The sequence below is a fragment of the Rattus rattus genome, chromosome 17, assembly GCF_011064425.1.
Source record: "Rattus rattus isolate New Zealand chromosome 17, Rrattus_CSIRO_v1, whole genome shotgun sequence".
Taxonomy (NCBI): domain Eukaryota; kingdom Metazoa; phylum Chordata; class Mammalia; order Rodentia; family Muridae; genus Rattus; species Rattus rattus.
In genome coordinates, this window is record NC_046170.1 from 18864827 (window position 1) to 18887009 (window position 22183).

Below are 22183 nucleotides of genomic sequence, written 5' to 3' on the forward strand. Positions count from 1 at the left end.
CATTAATACCACCACAATCTTAACAGACGAACATATATGTTAGTATGGTACAGATGGAGGAATGGAGGGGGAGATTTCTCCCTGAGGCCGTTAGCCTTAAGCGGTAGACCAGGAGTTTGAATTGAGCAGTCTAAATTAAAAAAAAAAAAATGCTTCTAGCTACTTGGTCCCTCTTCTGTCCACTCTGGCATTCTAGAATTCCGTCCTCTGTGATGCTTGCCTGCCACCTTCTCTGTGGAATTTTGTTTTCTTGATCTCTTCTGTTTATTCCTTTCATTTATCTTCCTGAAACCTCAGTTCAGTAGACCTGGGGCAGCCAGTGAGCACCACACTCCATGAAGACACCTGACGAGCGTCCTCCACTGACTGTTGTTATGTGTGTGGTTCTAGGGACGCCGGCACGTGCTCCGAAACGCTTCTGGGGACAGCGGAACTCACAGCTGCCTCCAAACAGCTGAGCCAGCTAAACAGCTCTAAACTCCCTTCCCCGTAGACGCGACTCAGTAAAACCTCCAGATGCGTCAGCTGGATCCTGAAATCATTCAGCAGCGCTGTAGCCGCCTGGATGCCTCGTGGACAGGCCTCAGGCTCCTGCCCTTGGTAGGCCTCTGCTGGTCTGCCGTGCAGCACAGATGGCTCTGCTGACGTCACTTCTGTCCAGGCCACAGCTGTGAGCATGTGGACACCTGGAGCCAAAGCAGACTTGTCCGGCTGACTCTGAGGAGGCAGAGATGGACTGCTGTGCAAAGTCACCGTGCTCAGTGTCTCCCACTTGTTATAATTTATAAAGACGCCAGAGATGGAGACCTGAGTGTCGGGAGATGCCACCCTGCAGCTTCACCACACGACGCTGCTGAGTCAGAATGGCTGATGAGTAGTGTCCAAGACATTGTCCTTGAGTTGTCTGCACTCCCATCTGTGTCATGATCATCTGTAATTTTGTATTAATTAATTAATGATAATCACAATCGTGTTAAACTGGTGAGGAACACATCTAAACTAAATACTTTGTATGGCGAGGAAAGGTTTTCCTGAATTGCAAAAGTAGGTTTTTGCTGGCCGTATGGCTTCCAAGGCATTAACTATTGGTATAGAATTCTCGAGAGCATGGTGATGTTCTGAGAGGACTTTGGCTGTACTGGGCAGGGTTGGGTTAAAAACTTGGTTCCCAGGGTGGCAGTATTGAAATGGCATTATCTCTGGGTGGATGGAGCCGTCTTGTCTCATGGGAGTGAGTAAGCTCTTAGAAGGCAGGGTCAACTCCCTGGAGTGTTAGTTTTTATAAAGGAGCAAGCTCAGCTCCTCCCTGGTAGTTGGCTTCCTTGTTCTCATACGTTTTCCTTCTGCACACAGCTGCTTTCCTTTCTGTTTCTCTGCTGTCAGGCCATCGCGTAATGGCAATGTTGCACTGTTTGGACTTCTCCTCCTCAGAACTATGAGCCAAAAAGCTACTTTTCTTTATTCTTTACCCAGCATCAAGGATCCTATAACAGTAACAAAAAATTAAGATTTTTTCATCTTTATTACCTTGAGTATTTCTTATTTACATTTCAATTGTTATATAATATTCTATTATTAACAAGTTATCTTTAGATTGAAGAAAGGGAACCTGGTTATGGTAGCATGCCTGCAATCCTAGCAGTCAGGAAACAGAGGTAGGAGGAACCTGAATTCCAGGCTAGCTTGGCCTACATAGACCAAATCTCAATAGAACTCCTCACACCAAAAGAAAGGGGGAATAAAGGGTAGGTGAATTAGTCAGGGTTCTCCAGAGGAACGGAATCAATAAGATGACTATATAAACATGTGGATGCTTCAGTGTGGCTAGGACCCCAGTGACTATCTCCCACTGCGGAGGTTGACAGCTTGGTAGCTGCTCAGGCTGTAAAGTTTGGGTGCTTCTGTAAGTCCCAAGAGACACTAGTCCTTAGTCCACAGTGGAAGCCTGGAAATGCTGGTTCTGGTATCAGTGGAGGAGTCATCAGGGTAAATAAAGTAAAGCAATGGGTGTTAAGAGGGAGAGTCAGGGGATCAAAGGGGACACCATCTTCCTTCCCTCTGCCACACCCTTGTTGCCTGGTCTGCTGCCAAAAAGTGAGGACCACATTTGAGACAGGTTTTCCACATCACTTAAAGGGATCACGGCAATCGCTCAGTTGAGGTCCCTACTCAGATAAATCTAATTTGTGACAAATTGACCTCGAAGCTAATCATCACAGTAGGGGAGACGTCATCTTGAATCTACCTTCTTGAACTATGGTGTGTTGACTCCGTGTGTGAGCAAGTTATGGAATGTGAAGGTCAAGAGAAGGCTGGCAGTAGTAAAAGTTGTGAATGTGCTACCACCAAACTTCATTCAAAGGCACGTGCACGTGAGTCTAAAGTGCACACTCACCCATGGCACATCGCACAACTTGATGTTCACACTTATCATTGTGCCATGGGACCCCAGGGAACGCAGCTCAGTGTTGAGACTGCTGTGTGTCATGAATTACAATGTTCTGTTCTTACAAAAATTGTTTTAATTTCAAAACTATGTGTCAGTGTTTTCATACTATCACTGCTCAGCATCTTTCAACTTAGTATACCTTGGTGTATTTTTTGGAATGTCTGATTCTTAAGATTCCCATTTCAGTAGCTGACTACGGGTTTCATTTTACAAAGTTATTAAACTTGCAATCCTGGCTTGCAATCAGGAGAGAGATTCCAAATATCTCTAAATCTGTTTTTGTAATTTGGTACTAGGTATTGATGCAAACTGACAGTCTCAGCATTGGGCAACAAAATCAAAGTATCAATCCTGCTCCACATTCTGCAAGATCCAATAGTCAGCCAAGATTTAATTCTTTATGCAGAATTAACATGCAAATGTGCTTTCAATTTTAATAATTGGTAAAAATTATGTGTCCCAAAGAATTGTTTTTAATGCCTTTATGTTGATAGTAAATGTTTGATTTTTATGTTTGTATAATTTATAAAACTATTATATATTTTATATAACTATTATATATTTTATGTAACTCTATGCCCACGGTCAGGTATTAATATCTCAGGTCCAAAGGGTTGAAAGCATTATTAGGAAACTCTGCTCTAGAGACCCACAAAAAAGAAGGTTTCTTTTGCTAACTGCACTTCACACACTCACCAAGGACATAGTTGCTTTCCTCATAAATGAAATTTATACCTGTATAAAGAGCTAGATTTTTATATTTGAAATTGCATGAAAATACTAATATTCATAAATTTACTTCATGCTCCAATTTTTGAGACAAGGAAATTCCAAAGAATAGTTTTATGAAATATAGGCACTAAAATATTAATTAATATTTCTATATTCTTTTAAGTGGCTCTTAATCTTTACTTTAATATTATGTTTATTACCAATAAAAACTAAATGTGCAAGTTAAATATTTAGCATATAATTTTGATTTAGATATCTACAAAATGTTTATTATCGTATTCTAAATTCAACTGAAAATCAAAATACTTTGAATAGGTAACCATGATTCTAGAGAAAGCATTTCCCATTAATGTTTATAACTTGTAATGATTAAGCTTGCACTTTGAAGAAAGAAAACATGGGTTCGGAGTCTTTCTCTTTTTCCCTTATGGCTATATAATCCAGGCTAAATATGTCTTGCCTCTTGCCTCCGACCCCCCAAGCGCTGGAATTATAGTCGTGTACCACTGTACTCCCAACCACATGGTGGCTCACAACCATCTGTAATGAGATCTGATGCCCTCTTCTGGTGTGTCTAAAGACAGCTACAATGTATTCATATAAATAAAATAAATAAATCTTGTTTAAAAAAGCTTCTTCATAGTAAAGGAAACCATCATTAGAGTGACTAGATAGGATAAAAAATGAAAAAAACTACACAAATTCTAAAGACAACAATGGATTTAATACCTAGATTCTTTAAGGAACAATAAAAGGGCTAATGAATTGAACCAACAGATCTCAAATGAAGAAACACAATGGTCAATCAATTTTTTTTAAAAAATGACCAACATCGTCATCCATCAAAGAAATACAAATCAAAAAACCATTGAAATTCCATCTCATCCCTAGTCAGAATATGACTGTCACAGGACAAGAGGGACTCTCACACTGATGATGGAGCTGTAAATTGTGGGCTTAGATTTTACCAAAACCTACATTAATAAGAGTTCTTAAATGCTTTAACCTCACTTACAGCCCACCAACCAAAGGTAGGAGAGGAAGTTGGTTAAGAAGACAAAGGGGATGTGGATCTGTTTAGAAGTAGTTCTTTGGGGAGAGTCTAAGCTTTGTTGTCAGCAGTCCAGTCCGCTAGCAAGCCCCCGAACAAGAATCGGTAGCAACAACTTGATCCATAAGAAACCACGAGACTCCTATCAGCATGAGTCTGTGGAAGTGGCAAGAAGCAACCAGAATACCACCAGTAGTTCTTCGGGGCATTTCTGCTATGAAGTCCCAACAAAGAAAGATTAGCAAAGAAAGCAAGGTGAGCCAATCAAGGCACACTAATGCAACAGCACCCACTGTCTGTCGGATCATGCTTATACTCTTTCCAAACATCACATGTTCGCTCAAGCATCTGCTCCAGCAAACATCACATGCCTTTTCACCAGGCAGCTTCCAAAAAGCTAGCATACTATGTGTCTGTTCTCAATAAAACAACCTCTCAGGTGTCTGTTTCAGCAAAATCCTCCCAAAGACAGCTTCCGGGAAAAAAAATCACATCATATAATTGAGTCCCCAATGAAACCAGAAATTCTCACTTCATAAACTAGTACAACAACTTGAGGAATATGATTTGGGCTTCTCAAACTAGAAGCAGAAGCACTACATGGTATAGCTAACCCACTCCTGGCTATGTCCCAAAGGGAGCCTGAGTCACCATGTTATAGATACACCTGCACGTCTGTATCTACAGCTGCACTATTCACAGTACCAAGATAGAAACTCTGCCTGGATGCCCATTCATAGATGAATGGACAAACAAACTATGGTATACACAAGAAAATTTTATTTAACCACAGAGAATGAAAATTGTATCGTTTGCAAGAAAAATGGATGGAACTGGCTATCATCGTGTTAGACAAAATAAGTTAAATTCAGAACCCTAACCCTAACCCTAACATTAACTCCAAGCCTAACCCTCACCCTTTCGTGTGAGGAATCTCAAACATAGAACAGGAAAGTGAAATGGAGACATGTGGAAAAAGGAAGGGGTCCCAAGAGAGAATAGAATAAAAAATGTGATGAGGATGGGAAAAATAGTTAACAGGTGTCATATATAGAATGTATACAATGTTATATGCATGCACATATGAAGGTGTGTGGATAGATTTATAGATAAATAGATGGATACATAGATGATAGATATATAGATACATGATAGATAGATAGATAGATAGATAGATAGATAGATAGATAGATAGATAGAACAGTTACTCAATCTTAATTCCCTAGAACAGAATAATAATAAAAAAGGAATCAGATAAAGAACTGGAAGAGCTTGAAGGGCTCGAGACCCCATATGTACAACAATGCCAAGCAACCAGAGCTTCCAGGGACTAAGCCACTACCTAAAGACTATACATGGACTGACCCTGGACTCTGACCTCATAGGTAGCAATGAATAGCCTAGTAAGAGCACCAGTGGAAGGGGAAGCCCTGGGTCCTGCTAAGACTGAACCCCCAGTGAACTAGATTGTTGGGGGAGGGCGGCAAGGGGGAGGATGGGGAGGGAACACCCATAAAGAAGGGGAGGGGAGGATTAGGGGGATGTTTGCCGGAAACCGGAAAGGAATAACACTCAAAATGTATATAAGAAATACTCAAGCTAATTAAAAAAATAATAATAATAATAATAATGGCTGACACTCAGCAAGTGTCAATAATGCTAACTACTACTGATATAAAGTAACTCTGCTGCATCTCGTGGGATGCTGTTTGGTACAAATTAACTCACACAATGTGAGCATTAATATCTTCACATTACCAGCCAGTAAGCACCACAGATTCCACATCCCTACCTAATATAAATCTAAAGACTGACTTTGGAAGCTTGTCTGTCCCCATTGTGTCTAATGCTTTTGTGCTTCTTTAGAAAATGGGTCCCTTTGCTTCTGGTCAAGTCCCATGATGCCTCATCTGCAGTCAGTGAGCCTCCTTTCCATGTGGCAGGAACACCTATCTGTCAGCTGTTATGCCCAAAATTAACCTGCAAGTCCTCCCTGCCCAAGGACCAGCTAACATCCTGGAATGCTGGACATTGTAGTTCTTGGGATATTACAAAAGCCTCATGGGAAAGTATGGTAGCCTATAGGTTTGTCTTTATTAAACCCCTGCAACAGATGGGGGGGCCAGTCAGCTGGAAAATTCCAGGAAATAGTCCTGACCAACATCCATCTCTTGGTCAGTATTTAATATTTAATGAAGCTTGCTTTAAATATGGCCGAAATGGTTCAATTGGCTTTTCTCCAACAAATCTCAGGATTAATATCTGGCCTGGATAGTCCAAGCCCAACTTTTCAGAGTTCCAAAGTAAGGAAGAGTCTCATGTGTCTTTCGCGGTAAAATCTCTGAAATTCCTTGCAAAGATTTCACCCTTCACCTAGAATACAGAAAAGCCTGTTTATGATCTAAGGTGCCTTTGCACTCAGATTGCAATGTAATGTCATCAATTGTGAGTGGAGTGTCTTCCAAGCATCCAAGCATCTATTCACACTGATCTGAGTAGGCATTTATTTGCCTCTCTGTTCTACAAGCAAGAGGGACGTTTATTTACCAGGAGAATGCTCTTCACTGTTCCCTTTTTAGGGAGCAGGATGCATAGGGGTACATCCTATACCCTCCACAATCTCCTTGTGACAGTGCATGGGGCAGCTAGTGCTTCCCTACAAGCCTCCTCAGCCACACAGAGATTGTGTTGGTTTTACTGCCCCTGCCCAGGGAGGCATCTTCATCCACACAGTTCAGAAGGTTACTGGGATTTATCTCAATAGTACCCGCAGAGGATTTCAAACCCTCTGAGAAAGTCACTGTCACCCTAGAGCCAGGACAGAATAGCAGGCATGCTTGTTTAACATGTAGCCAAGAAGACTCTTAGTAGCTCTTGTCTTGATCTTGCCTGCCTCCAGTTTAGGATGAATGTTGGGACTCTGTCTTGAATACCTTTGAGCTACAGTCACCAGCTGAAGTCTTGATGGAAGTGTTATGGATTTTCTCCCTCCTACCACCTCTTTACCTCTAACAGATGAATGAGGGGAGTTTGATATTTGGTCAGATTATCCTGTTCTAGAATACCCCACTCAGGAAAATCCCAGCCAGGGTCTACCTGAGAACATACAGGATAAAAGTCTTTTCCTACAGAAGAAAAAAATAAAAGCCATGAATCAAAACCCATCTTCATAAATGTCATCTGAGAATCAAAAGAAAAAATAATTTGAGCATATATTTTATTTTAGGTTAAAGGATATTTCGTTCAATTCTTCGGCCCCTACATACTAATGCCCTATGTTCTGGGCACTGAGCCAGGTACTAGGGTTCTAGCCAGAGGAACATAGCAGATATGGCAAGCCTCATGTGGTTAGACTCTGTCTAGATCATTGAAGGGAAGACACCAATTAGGTTGCCGAGCACATAAATATGGAGTCATAAGTGTCAGAAGTGCCGTGGTGGAAGTAGGAAGCTTCTCTGGGGGCAGACGGCCATCATTGCAGACCTACTCTGGTCATGGGAAGGAAGGTTCCCTAAGAGAACGATGATATACTGAGAGGGAGAAGAGACACAAATGAAGGAAGGTAGGAACGTGGAAGCCACAGATTGCCTGAAGGAAATCAACTGTGAGTGGAGGTCTGTGGTGTCTTCATGCCACACATCTGGTGCTATGGGCATTACAACTGCCCATGTGCCTGTTTGTAGGTAGAATATGAGTAGAGCTATCTTGTTTTCAGAATTACCAACAATAAACTTTTCAGTAACTTCAAAGAAAAGTGAGGACCAATGGGCCAAGACGAAGCACCTTAACGTCATATGAAAGGTGGGAAGAACAGAGTCTCTGCTGTCAGTTTCTCGGGATCTAGGACAGGCTCTCCATGACCTAAGAGGCCATAAGCACATCACTGAGTCCTTTAGACTCTCATTCCTTCATCTGCAAGCTGGACACTTTATCATGCATTCTCTTGAATGTTCTTCTGATTTCCAAATGGTCTGTATTCCTGCAGTTGATCTCAGTGGTATCTGGAAACCCCAAACTGAAGTGTAACAGTTGTCCGTCCACTTCTGTAGTGTGTCTGAATAAAACAGCTTGATGAGGCAGGATTTGTTCGCCATTTCGTGGGTTGAAAACAGTTTGTTCTTTCAATCGGGCACTTTTAACATAAGGATAAAAATTAAACATCGGTAAGGTCTTTCTAAAATTAGCCATTTTTGTAAAGTAGAATCATCTTGAAAGTCTGCCAAAAAACAGTGCTGATGGAGATGCAGCTGTAAAGGAAGTAGGAACATCTTGCCATGTCACAATCCAGTGAAGAACTCACTAGACCACAGAATACAGCAACCGAGAAGCAAACCCCAGGCTTGGACAACTAGTTTCTTAATTAAGCCCTCTGTTCAATTCACTTGAAATATACAGTTTATTTAAGAAATAATAGGAAAAACAAAATTCAAAGCAAACATCAGGAAACCCCACTAATCCTACCTGCTCATTCTCCAGCTCACAGCACAGGTCACGTCCCACAATCACAAGGCCATTAAAACTATAATGAAGAACTGTCACCGAGGGTTTTATAGAGTCTGAAGATTGCTTTTCATGCACCAGGCTTTTGTGTTATTTAAACTTTGTTACTGTCATCATTTTTCTAGGTGTTGAGTTTAACCTTTGAATACCACCAACTACGCAGGCCCACAGAGCCTGCTAGCAAACGAAGTTACTGGGCCCAGTGATCCATGGGGCACATCATTCCCCAGAGACGTTTGCATGAAATGAGACCCCTATATTTGTCCACATGTTTTAAGCCAGACATAAACTGCCAAATTTATAAACCACCATCTATGAAATTCAACTGTATGACTCCTAACAGCAATAAGGAACGTGATTTAAGGGCTATACTACACTGGATATAGCAGAAAAGGATTAGAATAATCATCAAATCCAAGGACTGCATCATACCTCAAGGTCTTAGGAGTTTGTTCTCCCTCTATGTATCTGAAAATAACCATCAACTGGAGCCCACGGAGAGCTCATAAAGGGCTGAATGATGCAGTGGGTTAGGAGCTGGCTGCACAGGGAGAGAATCGGAGTATGAATCTCAGGAACTACCAGCGGCTGTAATCCCAGAGTTCCTATAGTAATGGGAGCAGACCAGAGAACCCCCAGAAGTTCATAGCTCAGCCAGCCTGGTGTACACAGAACTGAACAACAAAGCCACTGTCTCCAACACATAAGGTGGAGGGCAAGGCTAATGACAGAGGCTGTCGTCCACCTCCATGTATGTGTCATGTACTTAGACCCATGAACACACACGAATCACTTATACACATACAGACACCACGTGCATAGTCAAAGACTTGCGTTTTGTTCAAAAGTTAAAAAAAATGACTGGGTTTGGTACTACTGAACCAGAAGCCCAGTGGGGAAATCCTTAAGTAAATATCACATATACTCAATTGATCCTGCTCAATTCCTCTGCAACTTGAAAGTGGGCCTTAGACTCAGTTGAAGTCTTGATTAATTTAAGTTTCGAAGTCGAGCCTAGTGTTGCCTCCACGGATGAACTGAAATCACAACCTCACAACAGGGGTTGTAAAACCTCATTTTGCCTATCAATTTGGGACTCATAGCTGTAAAACAGAGTCCCCAGGAATATCTGTGAAGATATTTCTTGAAGGTATGAGCATTTGATTTGTCAGGCAGAATGGAGAGGACGGGCCATCTCCAATGCGAATGAGCATCACCCAACCTGCTGAGGCCCGTAGAAAACAAACAGTGGAAGAAGGAGACTTTGCTTTCTCTCCTCCTGCCCATCAACGTTTCCTCTTTTGTCTTTTACCTCCAGACTTGGACCCAGCCACTGGCTATCCTGTTTGTCTAGCTTTGAAATGATGCATTGTGGAACATCTCAGCCTCCATGATCAAGTCCCTCGATTCCTCAAAATGAATCTTTTTCTATTGCTTTCTATGCATTCTGTTGGGTCTCTCCCTCTAGAGAGCCTTGAATAATCCAGCACCTTTATAAACTGTTGTGTTTGCAAAGTTATTAGCAGTCCTAAAATGGGAGTGACAGCCACGCTGCCTTAGGAAGGCCGTGGCTTCATTTACCCCATCTTTGTTTGAGGTAAACCAAGAGCCTTAACATGGTCACAAAGATCTTGCTTCCTCTACAGAGGAAAACTTGGTCTAAGAAATGATCTTTCCACTTTTGCACACATACAAATTCAATCACGAAGGAAGCCAAGGCCTGCGTTTCTGCTACTGATGCACTAGCAGTGACGTGGTGATATTTTTCTACTTTGACCTCTCTTCAGCAACAGGGCAGGAAGGGGAAGAAGGAGGAGCATCTAATCAAACCATGTTGGACCTGTCAGCACTCACGAGACAATTAGTTAAGTAGCTAAACTTTTCAGTGCTGATAAAACCATTAAAAATGTGGTTGAATACAGAGTGACATCAGCATCTTGGACATTATAAAACTCAGCTGTTTGAGAATCTCTTTGAAGAAAATTACTGTGACAAAGCACACGACAAAATCAGCTTAAAATGTGGTGGGAAAGATGGCTCAGTGGTTAAGAGCCCTGGTTGTTCTTCTAGAGGTCCTGGGTTCGATTCCCAGCACCCACATGGTAGCTTACAACCACCTGTAATGGGATCTAATATGCTGGTATTTCAGAAGATGGTGACAATGTACTCACATATATAAAATAAATAAATCTGATTTTTAAGCAGCTTAAGAGAAAGGGGTTTATTTTGGCTCATAGCTTGAGGAGGCAGTCCATAATGGCCATCGTGGCTCAGAAGGCTTGGCAGTAAGATGATGAGGCAGCTGGTCATGGTGTATCAGCAGTCAGGAAAGAGAGAGCAATCAACGCTGGGACTCAGACCACTTTCTTCTTTATATTCGGCCTAGAACTACAGCTGTGGGATGGTATCATGAATGGCTGGAATGAGTCTTCCTTGCTTAGCTCACCCCATAAACAAACCAAGAGGTATGTTACCATGGTGATACTAAATTGATGTCTTGGGCCATTCTAATAACCGTTCTAATCACTCATGTTTCCATTGTTTTTCAGCAAATATGTGCTTGTTATTGGTCTGAGCATGTATGCAGCAGTAAGCCAGAACATTCAAAGGCCAAATCCCAGCCCACCTTCCCATCTTCCTTTTGGCAAGGAATAAGAAGGGGACAACTTATAATGGAATAAATATGTGTATAATAAAATATCTGGCAAAAAGGAGCCCATGAGGAAAATGAGTCAGGATACGCAGCTAGAGAATGATTGGACAACTTTTATGGAACATAGCCCCTGGTGCATCCCCATTAGCTGGCATTCATTATGATGATTTACGAACATGTATCATCTTCATTCAAATATAACTTTAACGATGCTGGCAATGCTACTTTCCATATTAATGGGTCTAGCTTTAAAAAGGAAGAGTGGTGCCCACGGACTGCTCTGAACGGTGTTTGTGAGTACGGGACCTGTCACTGTGGCTGCCTTTCCTAGCCTCAAAAGCTGCTCAATACCTCGAAACAAAACGAGCCACCCTTCACAATGCCCTGTGCCACATCTGCCCTAAGGAGTGCTCCCCATAAATCACCAGCTGACAGCAGCCCCTCGGTGGGACTGATATCCACATGTTCACATAGACTCCTCTGTGGATGCTCTGTCATGGTGTCTCTCACGTCTCGCAGAGGAGCAGCCACTGGGGTCCTGCTGTCGTCCATGCTCAACTTGGATGCTTGTGCAGAGCCATGCGTACCACTTCAGTTCCAACACTGGCTGCTTTCTTTCTTTATTTTCCCTTCCCCATATTTTAAGAAACGGGCTTTTTTGCACAAAGTACACAAATCACACTTTGATGCTTACAGTGTGTTGCTTGCTTGCTTGCTTGCTTAGTTGAAACCGTTCTCCCCTCGGCTGCCACCCCCATCCCCATATCACTGGATGTTTGCTTGGATTCCATAGAGCATGCTGAAAGTAACATACAAGTAAATGTGCTGTTGGGAGCATTTTGTTTGTCTTCTCAGACGCAGACTGCCGTAGTTAATGCTAATTGTCAAGTCAATGGCTCTAGAATCACCTAGTAGACAAGTCTCGGGGATACCTGTGAGGGGTTAACCGGATTCAGGCTATCCCCTAAGAATAGCTGGAAAAGAGCATCTCCCTGAGATTAGTTGACCCCCTGGGAGGGGATCAGGAAATGTATAGAATGGAGAGAGTCAGAGGAGCAGAAGCAGGCAACAGTGCCCTCTCCACTGGGCAAGGATAACCATGCAGCAAGAACACAGTCCTCTATCCAAGTTAGCTCGGTAGAAGGCTGGCTCTAAATGCCTGGAAGGAAAGTCACAGGCGAACATAGCTATTTCATTGAAAATGTCAGAAACGAGAAGAGGCTGTTATGAGGAAACAATGAAATAATAAATTATGGATTAAGACAGCTGTCTCCCGACCCAGCTCTCCTGAAGCACAACTTTAGAATCTAAGTGTTCTGTGAGACACCAAATCACTTCATCATCAAAAATGTTTGAGATAAGTCTGGGCTAGGTGTGAGGATGTGTGTTAACTTCCAGACATCCTGAAGCCCTCGCTTCACCGTGTGAATGGCGGAAGTACAAGGAAACACTAACGAAAGAATCCCACATCAATTTGAACATGTCCTTTTGCTATGGAAGCTGTTACAAGCTCATCTTATGCAAAATGCTTAGCAATATGTCAAGGGAAGTACTACAGCTAAAATAATTAGTTCCAAATATAGGCATTACAAATTGCACCTCTGATTCCTTAGATAATGAAATGAACGCACACCATATACAGGATGCATCATGCACTGCTCAGTTGCAAAATCACATAAGAAAGTTTTCAAAATCCCTGGGCAATCGCTGCCTTTCTGTTCATCCTGGCAGGACTCCGAGTACCCAGGAGCCCTTTCTTACACCTGATTAGTCCATTTTTATGATTGGTGATTTAAAAATATCCAGTGCTTTAAATGGTTAATCAAATTGTCTTCATTAAAGGAGTTTCAGATTGATTGCTTTTGAGCATAGAATTTTGTGTCTTCTAGATATGATTATATTAAAACACTATGCACCAAGAAATATGTAGCTAAATTCCTAAAGTTCAAATTATGTTAAGTGTCCATATTCACAAATAATATTGTTGACATGTAGAAAGAAAGTAAATTTGAGTTTTGTTAAAGGAGAAAAACCAGCTCTAACTGACTGTACACAAGTAGGGTACAAAAGTATATGCAATGTGTAGAATGTTTATTTGCTGGCACATGCATGGATATGTATGCATATTTGTATCAGGAACCTCATTTTCCTTTCCCTCTTCATTAAAAGGGGTGGAGGGTCTTAGTGGGATACAATCGAGAAACAACGCTCTTCTGCCCCGGATCCCCAGTCCTTAGGAAGATACAGATACTCTGATCAGGGTCGGAAGTCACATTGCTCCCTCTGGCACAGATGTAGATATATTTTCAGATTCTGAACTATATGGAGCATCCTACCATGTAGCCATGTAGGATGAAAAGCTTACCAGACTTTAAAATGGATCAGCTACAAACGGATGCTAATACTTTCTAAACACAGCCCCAGAACAAAAGGTCAACAAATGATGGTCCTTGGGCCAAATCCAGATGGAAGCGATTTGTATGTAAAATTTCCCTGGAACATAACCATCCCATGCATTTAAATATGGTCAATGGCTGTTTTTATGCTGCAGTGGGTGCTGGCAATGAAGTCTCTTTTATGACCAACGCTGTGCAAAATGTTATCATGTGTCACTTTACTTAAAAAGAGATGTTGGCCAAGACACAAAACAAAAGAGTTTCCAATCAGGAAACTGCTGACTGTCACACCCATCAAAATCTCTCTCCATACCCTCTGTCACAGAGACTCCTGCTCTTCTAAGATGGATGACATCTCCAGGATGGCTTCCTGGAGAAACAATCAAATGAAATACATGAAAGACTCCCACATAGAGATGTACAAGGCATCAGTGAGAGAAAATCTTTAAAAGATCAAGAAGAGGAGAGGGAGGGGGAGGAAAAGAAGAGGGAGAAACCGGGTAGAGACAGAGAATGAATATACCCATGAGCTGAAAGACTCAATATTGAAAAATCCATCCCTTTCAAATTGATCTAGGAATAGAGAACCAACAAAAAACCCTCAAGAAATTTTGGTAGAAATTAACGGGTTGATTCTATACAAACAAACAAAAAAGTTAAGACAATTTTAAAGAACAAATTTGAAGGGTTTGCATTCTACGATATCAAGATATATTATAACCCCGGGTGATGAGGGAAAAAAAGGTTTCAGCAAAGAGATACATATGCCCATGAACAGGTGCCAGGCAGGGAAGTAAGCACGAATTTGCCTGATGCGTGACCTACAGACAGCACTGAGATGCTTAGTCATGCAAAATAAAAATAAATGTTTAAAGGTCTGTGTATTTATTTATATGTCACGTGCATAGTGTTTTACCTGAGTGTACGTGACATGCCCACAGACGCCAGATGCCCTGGAACTGGATTTATGAGCAACCATATGACTTATAGAAACAGAACCCTGGTTCTCTATAAGTGATCTTAAGCACTGAGTCATTTCTCCGGTCCCTAAAGGTGAACTTTAAGCCCTAACTCACCTAAAAATTTACTTAAATAGTTTATGAGATTAAATATGAAATGTAAAGTTGTATTTAAAGCTGGGGTGGGGTGGACTATTGGGGCTACACATAGCTAATGGTTGCTGGAGGATGGAGTTCCATTTCCTTCAGTGGTAAAGCCACAGAGAAGTTGCCCTTGCGCCAATAAGTAGCATCTCACGCACTCTAGGACAAGTAGCGCTAATTAAACTCAGCAGCCAGACACAGAAAGAAGACCAGAAAGTAGGAGAGGAACTGGAGAAGAAGGATCCAGCTAGAGAAAGAGTGCAGTGAAAGCAAGGAATACAGTGTCCAGATGACTAAATACAAATGTATAAAACTGTCAAACTCTAAGGTCCTTTTAGACCACCAAGCCTGTCCGGGCAGCTCCTGCACTAGCCCTGTTGTTGGATCATGTCCCCAAGTATTCTCCTCAAGCACAACCCTTATTCTAAGTGTGTGTAAGTGTGTGGGTGTAACCTGACTCTACTAACAGATTGTGTATGTAATTAAAGCCTCCAATAAGCTGATTTAGAGTTATTATCGAAAGGGAAGATCCCATGTGAGTCTGACTGAGGTGAGCACCTTCAGAAGAGGAACTGATGGGGACAGCAAGGTGGCTCAACCGAGAAACACCCTTGCCAACAGGCTTGACAACCAGAGTCCAAGCCTTAGAACTCTCATTGTAGACAGAGAGAATTGATTCCTGAAAGTTATCCTCTGACCTCTACCTGTGCCATGGCATAGGCCTGTGTGCACATACTCACTCACAAATAAATACATACATAAATACATACATACATACATACATACATACATACGTACATAAATGTATTTTTAAATTTGTAAATAAATCACCACACATCTGTTCAGTAGGTAACAGTTTTGTTTTGTTTCATTTTTTGTTTTTTGTTTTTTTGTTGTTTTTAACAAAATAATTAGCTGGGCATAGTGTCACAAGCCTTTAGTCACAGCACTTGGGATGTAGAAGCAGACTATTCTCTGTGAGTTCAAGGTTACCCTGGACTGCATAGAGAGTTCCAGAATACTCAAGGCTAGATAGAGAGCCCCTGTCTCAAAAAATCTAAAAAGTAAAAATAAAAATCAATAGAGTATTTTACAAAAGAATTCGTACACTGCTAGTGTTTGCCTAAAACATCACCATTGGAAAATGGTGCTAATGTGGTTATCGATATAAATGCATATGCAAGTTTTCTAGTTGTTAAACTCAGCTTCAAGATGTCAGACAAACAAAAATGAGTATGCACATTGTGTCAAAGTTCATTCTTCAACATTTATATTTGGCTCTGCTCAATAGTCAATTTCTATGAGCAATCCATATATCATTAATTACTTCATGGGTAAGTAAATTACATTCATAAACTGTTACGGATACTATTTGAAAACAAAAACAAGCAAATTATTGTTAATGCGAAGCACAGATCTTTGAAAATAAAAGAATCCAAATGCAATGAATTCGGGCATATGGCTTATCTACAGAAAGTTTGTAACAGTCTAAACTAATACGGAGTTGAAGACGCCGAAAGCCAGCGACTTCAGCGTAGGGTAAATTGGAAGTCTTCAAAAGAGGCTTTCTGGATCCTTACTAACTGTTACAGTTTGTGGTCTTGTATGTACACAAGACAGTCTCATTTTGAAAATTCATAGAGGAATAAACTTAAGACGTGTGCACTTCCCTGCATGCATGTTAAGCTTTAATAATGCTTTATAAACGTGATAAAATAAATAAATAGTCAGGAAGTTGCATGTGGTTGGTTTAGTATGTTTTGAGCAGCAGGATAAACTAATAGATCAATGGAAGAGAATGGGGTCCATTATCAGAAACTCACTCATACTTGATTGATGCTAATAGACTATGACGTGGAGATTGCCCAAGCCCAAGGAAATGGGAGAAGTTAGGTAACAGAATCATTCTGTGAAATGTGTAATAGTGAAAGGACCCAGAGAATCAGAGCAGATGGATTCCAGAAGTGATGGTTGTTCACCCAAGAAAGAGCGCTGCTCAGTTTTTGGGAGTATCTTTTTGGAGAGTCTATCAGTGGGAACATTGAACAATAAGAGACATTCATAGGTGCAGGACCACATAACCCAATCTGTTCTCTGGAGGAAAGATCACTTCCATGACAACGAGTCACCATCCTCAAAGAATATACCGACCCAGTGGAACAGAATCAACTTGAGTGTCTTAACAATCAAGACAGATTAGAGTAGCAGGATGAAGCCAGCTCTGAGGTGTGAATTAAGCTGCTCCCATTCTGGCTATCTTTTGTTGAAGGATGAATTGTTTCATACTTTATTGCTTAAAATAAGAATGGCTTTATTATTTCACATGATGCTATGGATAGGGAATGGATACTCAGCCTTCTCTACTGCTGTCAGGAAGTTTAAGCTAATGCTAGTCAGCTTGTGGAGGGGTTTGCATAGAGGAACTCGAGTCCACTTATGTATATGTCTAGTGCTGTTTGTCTAGTGTCTATGATGACCAAAACTGAGTGGATTCAGACTGTGTGCTGATTGGGTGTTTGTTTGTTTCTTTGTTTTGTCGACTTGACACAAACTAGAGTCATCTAGGAAAAGGGAAACTCATTTGAAAAAATGCCTCCAGAAGATTAGCCTATGGGCCGGATCTATAGGATATTTTATTGATTATACAGTGATGTGTGAGATCCCAGCCTACTGTGGGCGACACTACCTTCAGTAGGTGGTGCCAGGTTATATAAGGAAGCAGACTGAACTCTCTTGGGGAGCAAGTCAATAAGCAGCATTCTTCCATAGTTTGTGCTTCAGTTCTTGTGCCCAGGTTCCCAGTTTAAGCTACTATCCTGGCTCCCCTAGACGATCTACTATATCTGTAACCAAATAAACTCTTTCCAAAATTGGTATAGCCTGTGTTTTATTAACACAATAGAAACCAAACCAGACATATTGTTACTCAGACAGTCTGCCTTGGAGATTCTCAAGAATGGTGGTTTTAGAGTAGCTGGACTGTTACACCAGAGTTCCCCAGCCCCGGTGTTCAAAAAATAATTCACGAAATCCCGACAGAAATTACAATACCCCCTATGACCGAGCTTCGGAAATCCCAGAACTTCACTATCACCCATACTATTGGTCAAACAAGTCAACTGATTGAGCCTAGAATCAAGGGCAGAAGGGTGAATCTGTCCATTACAAAGACTAGCAGGGCAGGACAAAAGTGACGGAACCCATCTTCAAGATGTGTCATCAAGCCCATGGCCTACATGTCACAACAAGGCCTCCTTCCTGCTGCATCAATGGTGTACTCAGCACCCCAAGAAGAGCTGCAGGACTCCAAAGAACAATGGTGTCCTTCAGATGGCTGTCAATAACCGGAACTGCTGAGCTGCTGCACAACAAATGCCAGGGATGCCCGAGAGCTAAAGAGAGACTGTGACGCCCACTCTCCTACTAAACACAGGAGGGCAGTTTCAGAGAAAAACAAGTAACAAGAACAAAAAAAATATGGAGATACAGATACAGATAGGAGCATACACACACACACACACACACATACACAGAGAGAGAGAGAGAGAGAGAGAGAGAGAGAGAGAGAGAGAGAGAGAGAGAGAGAGAAAGAGAGAGGGGGATGGAAAAGAGAAATTCTTGAATGGCTTGATGAATTCTTTCATTAATTAAGTTAGTCTTAACATAACAATACTTGCATTTGCTCCTCTAGACAGAATGAGCTAGAACAAAGACTAATTTCAGTGGTAAGAAAATAAAATCATAGTTTAACTTCCTAAGTCTGTGGGGAATTAAATCCAGACCTGTACGACTGCTTTAAGATGCCGTTCTTATGGCTTGATTATCTTAATAATTCATATGTTTTCATTCAAGAATGGCTCCCTCCTGAACCTTCAGATGCTCACACCCTCACAGGAGTGAGTGAACCTCAGTAATATTTGCTTCAATTCCACAGTCTTGATGACTTTTAAAATCCAATTTGTCTTAGACATAAAATATTTACTATTTTAAACACTTAGTTAATTCCTATTGACTCACTCTTTCCTGACACTCTCCTGAGGCTGTCTAGTCTATCACTCCTGGAGGAGCCCTTAATGTATACCTTCCCTGATTCATTGTTTGTTTCTTGCAAAGCTTTTGTCCTTGAGCAAAGTTATAATATTTCTTCAGAGACAGGTAGGCAAATGTTCACTGATATAAACCACTAGATATAACTAAAACAAGAAAAGGCATTTTGAAGAACAGGTGGAAATACAAAACCAAAACTAGGTCTTCAAGGGGCAAACATGAGGTGACAATTAAAGATTCATTCACAACTAATATGAATAAAATCTAAACAACTCAGGACACACCCATTGCCATCAGACTACTCACGCACTGCAATCGTCCTACCAGGAAATTGTGGCTTGTTCTTCAGTTGTAGAATCCCTTATAGTTCACATCTTCTATAGAAGACTCATTATAGAGAATGTATCTTAGGTCTCCCAGACACAGGAAAGCTTGTAATTATGCTCAAATTCAAACCTAATGGCTAATCCATTCTCACCACATTCTCTGAAATATCAGGTCCCAGATATATACACATATACCTCTCAATTCAGCATGAATTTTCTTCTAAAGTCTTTATCTCTTAAGTCATCCAGTGTAAATAAATGTTACGGTAACATATCACACTTCATTCTGAATTACTTTGCAGAAACCTCAACCCTGGTTGAAGCCATAGTCGCTTATAGTACTAAAACAGTGACACTGTATGCCTAACACGGGCAAGACCCTATGCCAAGTGATTCCCCTGTATTCCATGTTTGTACGTGACCCTCGTGCAGTCTGCCAGCAGTACTTCACAGCAGACTTTATTTCATACCTGGGAAATCAAGGGTCAGAGAGCTTAAATAAATTGTCTGAGCTGCAGTTGTGTACGGTGCTGACTACCGAAAACTTGCCAGCCGGTCACCTCCTTACACTCTTGCTCCCCTCCACTGTATTTTCTACCAAGATCTAGAAGGATCCTTTTAAGGACTGCCCAAGCAGCCCTCTTTTGATTTCTCAACAAAATAACTAGCTCACTCAGAATAAATTCTAAATCTCTTGACAGAGAAGAGATCGCAGAGTCTGGACCACTTGTCCGCCACTGCGCGCTTCTTCAGTCTTTCTTCACCCTGGTCTGTCAGCTCTTGGCCCCGGTGCTGAGTGCCACTCAACACCTGCCCTTCCAGGACACTCTTTCTGCATATTTCCTCTTGGCTTGTCTCCTTCTCATTCTCAGATATGTACTCAAATGCTACGTTTCTTATTTTGTTTGTTTGTCTTTTGAGACAAATTCTCACTTGGTGTCTCAGCCTGCCCTTTAACAGGGTGACCTCCGATCACGTGATCCTTTTTTCTTAGTCTCCTGGGTACTGGGATTGCAAACATGCACCACTTTCCAGCACTCTCTTCTTAAAGATCTTCCCTTTAAAATTCGTATTTAATATGCATCAGTTTTTCTCTACCACTTGTTACTGCATAACTTTTTAAATAATTATATGCTCATTTTCCATGTCAATTTACCTCCATCCAAATGGAAGTTCTCAGACAAATAATTTTAAATATTCTGTATCACTAAAAATTACTGGAAACACAGCAAGTCACCAAGATGTTCTACAAACAAATGACGGCATAGGTTATAGGCATTCATTTTAAAAAGGAGGCGCGGCTTTCCACTTATTGCATTATTTCAGTAGGTTTCGTTTTAGTTAGCAAAATTCAGATCGTCTGCGACTAGCTGTGCATAGCTAATAGCTAATATTTCCATCCTATAAGTCTCCTGGATTTTTACCCTTGTAAGGCACCATGATATCTTTACAAAGATCTAGATATTCTTGTAGATCCAGCCTTACGTTGTAAGATGTACCCTAGCTGGGTGTGGCAACACAGTTTCTCTGTGCATGTTTAAGTTAAAAGACTTGAACCACAATCTTTACGGGAAGCTTACTCACAAGCACAGTGCTCACTACACAAGCACAAAGACTCAAGTTCAAGCCCCAGCACCCACACCGAAAGTCAGGCACAGTAGTGCTCATTTCTAATCCTAGTGCGGAGGAGGGTGAGGCATATTACCTGACCAGCTTACCTAACCCATAGTGACTTCGCATTCACTGCCTAGCCAATCAGTGAGCTTCCGGTTCACTGCCTAGCCAACAAGTGAGCTTCCGGTTCACTGAGAGAATCTGCCTCTAAGAAGATGGGCAGAGATGGAGGGAGACCAGTTAAGGAAGACACCTGACTTCGAGCTCCACACACTCGCACACATACACACACATGCTCATAATAAAACCTCAAAATAAAAATATAATAATGATAACACACTGGAAAACTCTAGGAAGCCAGCAACAGAAAAATAAATAAGCAATACGTGATAGGGCTATATAAAGGAATATCACTAGGTGCTACAAAGGATTCCTATATACACAATGATTGAATAGATTGCAAATTATTATAATCATTGTTTTAAAGCCAGGCACAAAAGAATGCACATATCACTATTATATTTATATGATGTTCTAGAAAAGGTTAATGTATACTGTGGAAAATATTCTTCCACCGGCATAGATGGCCCTAGACTCCTAGGTACTCTTTTACTTCATGACATAGGTTGGCTTACAAGTGTCTGCTTAGTCAAAAAATCCAGGGATGACTGTAAGATTTGTGAAATGTGTTGTGTATTATATATTATATATTGATATAATATATTGATTTTCATTTAAAAGAAAAACAGTAGCTCAATATTGGATTCCAGCTAATGATGTGTGTACACTGAAATTTATAAGGGGAATTGGACAGACTTCTCAAACTTACATTGACTATAGAAGAGATAACTGGATTAAAGGGACATGAGGTGGCATCTATGGGTGCTATAAATGACAGAACTGCAGAGGGTGGGTTGCTTTCAACGTAAAATTCTAACAGCTTTGCCCTGTATTTTTTTAACCCATCATCTTTTACCCACTCTCCCTCCTGAGCCCTTCTGGACCGGGGCCCTCACTGTAGTTCTGCCTGCTCAGATGAGTGGGTCTGAAAGGAAATCTCAAAGTCATGGCAACTTGGGGCTTGGAGATCAAGTAGCTTCTTCCCATGGCATATATGAAGGTTGGACTGGCATCAGAGTCATAGAATCCCTGGCATCCATGTTTGAGAAAGAAGAAGACAGTTTCTCTCCCAGAGAAGTAGGGTATAAGTCTTTCAACCTGGACAGAGACCAGACCCATGCCCACAGCATTTTAAGTAAACTCATACACGTGCATTATGTAGGGCTAAAAGGGAGGATTATTTCTGCCCTAT